Genomic DNA, 2,948 nt, shown 5'->3' with positions numbered 1-2,948 from the left:
CCTTATACCTTAATATCATCTGCAAATTTGAGTAATTTATTGACTATCCCTTCATCTATGTCATTGATGTAAATCAAAAAGAGCAAAAATCCTAAGACTGAACCCTGAGGTACCCCACTTGTGACATTAATCCAGTTTGACTGAACTCCATTTGTAACAACCCTCTGCTTTCTTACATCCAACCACTCTTCTATCCAATTTGCCAACTTATCCCCCACACCTCTAGAGCTAATTTTTTTACAAGCCTTTTATGTGGCACCTTGTCAACTGCTTTCTGAAAATCCAGATACACCAAACCTACACCCTTACCCTCATCTACATAAGCAGTAACCTTTTCAAAGAATGTTAAAAGATTTGTAAGGCAAGATTTTCCCTTAGTGAAATCATGTTGATTATTCAATAAAATTCTAAACTTTGTTAAATGACTTTGTAAAGCATCTTATAACAGACTTTCTAAAATTTTTCCCACAACTTTGTCTCTGTTCCCAGCACCCCCACTTCACTCTTAACATTTTTCTCACTGGATTTGAATGAACTGAATGGACGGCCAACTTGACAATGGAAATGGTGGAAACCTGCCAAATAGCAATGAACTTTCATCCATGATAAAAATTTAGAAAAATTTACCTTGATCATATCTAAGTAAAGACATGTTCTTTAGGTAATGGCAATATTAAAAATTCTTTCATCAACATTGTTAATTTCTCTTTAGATTTGTTTAAAAAATGCACATTACCTTCAAACTAAAGACCACTATAAAATAGTTAATTAAATGTGGTGCAATAACTAAGAAAAATTCCGAAAAAATTATAGTTACGAACTGCATGTAAGTATCTAATTTGTAATAAACAGTTTACAAAATCCAATCTATGACTAAAATCACCTCAAGAAGAAAAATTCAAAATTATAAAGATTACCTCTCAGATGTTTCATAACTTTAAAAAAAAAACACCCATTATCATTATTCTATCACAATTATATTCTTAACTTCCTCTTCACTTTCTTTCTTAATCATATTCTACTACAGAATAAGTAACTAATATTCTTACTCTTAAATATGGTATCATGAATTCTGTGAGTAATATATATATATAGTTTTAAAACTCAAACAGTGATGTTTTGGAAGTTAATTAGCTGTAAAGCAAAATTACACAATTTGTATAAACTGTTGTGAACAGACCTACTTATAAACTATTTTAAAACTGAATATCCTGTTTTTGTAGGCTTATTTTTCAAACTTCAAACCTGATATTGAAATAATGGCTTAAGTTATAAAAATACATATATGTTTTACATTATGAATAAAAACAATAAATATTTTAGAAATATCAACAGTTTAACAATTAGGCTGAGAACTCTTACCTTGATCAGTCAGGCATTTTATCTCTTGATCAAATGATTATGGTTAAAACAAAAGGATGCCCTTTTACCATATTACCTGTAATAGAAAAATAATTGTATAGAATTGATTACCGTTTAATTATACATGCACAGGCTCAATCCATTGGTATGCTTTTAATAATATGCACAAGTCTGTTGTACACAAAAAGATCAGATGCTAAATCAGCAATGTAGGGCATTAGTTGATAACTCTATCTTCAAATATACCACGTTGAATAGCACTCTGTAGAAGGTCATGACATGCAACTTTGACCCTCAACCATGCACACAGGGTTAAAAAGAATATAATTATAAGTGAAGGGAAAACCTAACATCAAAAGAAACATAGTACATTATACTATTGTACCATACATCACATAGTTTTATACAGGATATAAACTTTGTAGAATCATCCAGAATATCATGTATTTTATTAAGGTAGTCATTTTTGTTCAAAATAACAATTTGTTATTCTGAATGGAAATAATATTTTACTTTACACATGCCAATGACTCACCTGATCAGAACTGTACAAAAACTATAACTAAGGTATCATACAAAGCTGGTAACATTTCTAAACACAATGTTATCTGACTATTGGTATACAGTATGCTTGTACTATGCACAGTGTGCAGTTAATTTTATACATACTTCAAATCTGTTACATAGGAATGTATATATATGTAGAACTACATTTCATTTAATATTTTTATACTGTTACCTCACACTTCCTTATAATGACCAAACCATATTGGCTTTTTAACTGCTGTGTTCTCAAATTTCTTTCCCTTGTAAAAAACAAAAACATAAAGAATGCAAGATAAAATATTAATATTCGTTATATGTCTGTTCCATCAGTGGGTATGATGAAAAAGTGAATTTAATATCAATAAGAGCAAGAGCTTTTGTCATACAGTACAAGTTCCTATTCAGAAATTAAACTAAAACTGTTATTAAGTGTTAAACTTAAAGGAAGAGCAATGAAAAATCTAAAGATTTAATTTCATCTATATCATCATCAGTATATCATAGGTGTATATTATGTTGTTGTAACTTGTAGCCTTCTTTCATTGAAGGGTTCTTTTAAATTATCTGGTTTAAAAAATAAAATGGTTTAAACTTAAAATCCAGTTCACATATCATCACAAATGAATTTATTTCTCTCTTTAACTTAATCAATGTTTCACTTTCGATAAGCTTGAACACTTGTACCTTGATCGTAAATTGTTGTAGACCTACATCAAAAATGACATTCAAACCTTACTAATGCTATTACTAGTACAAAGTATCTCAATAGGCGCGATAGCAAACCCATCCAAATACTTCAGTAAAACACAGACATATTCAACTCTATACCCTAATATAACTCTACATACTTCACAACTATCTTATATTCCTAATCTGGCTAGGAATATACCAGAAAAAAACTTGACGTCACTACCTTAAAACTTTCTAGGTGTTTCTAGGACAAGGCCGATCACATTAATCCTTTTTCCTTAACGTCATAAGACCCGCAGCTCTCTAGCGAACATTTAAAACATTAAAAATATACTTATAGCAATATACTC

At 30.0% G+C, this 2,948-nt stretch overlaps 1 long non-coding RNA gene across 2 annotated transcripts in view; it reads right to left on the bottom strand.

Annotated features, from left to right (window-relative positions):
• The window catches only part of LOC111085295, a 37,590-nt gene extending 34,670 nt beyond the window's left edge, over positions 1–2,920 (bottom strand). For both annotated transcript variants that reach the window (XR_002610122.1, XR_002610123.1), the window contains exon 1: positions 1,363–2,920. This is a non-coding gene — a long non-coding RNA (uncharacterized LOC111085295). The remainder of the gene's footprint in view (positions 1–1,362) is intronic.
• Between the last annotated feature and the right edge of the window lie 28 nt (positions 2,921–2,948).

The sequence above is a fragment of the Limulus polyphemus genome, unplaced genomic scaffold (genome assembly GCF_000517525.1).
Source record: "Limulus polyphemus unplaced genomic scaffold, Limulus_polyphemus-2.1.2 Scaffold315, whole genome shotgun sequence".
Taxonomy (NCBI): Eukaryota; Metazoa; Arthropoda; class Merostomata; order Xiphosura; family Limulidae; genus Limulus; species Limulus polyphemus.
This window is presented reverse-complemented; position numbering and strand designations above follow the sequence as displayed.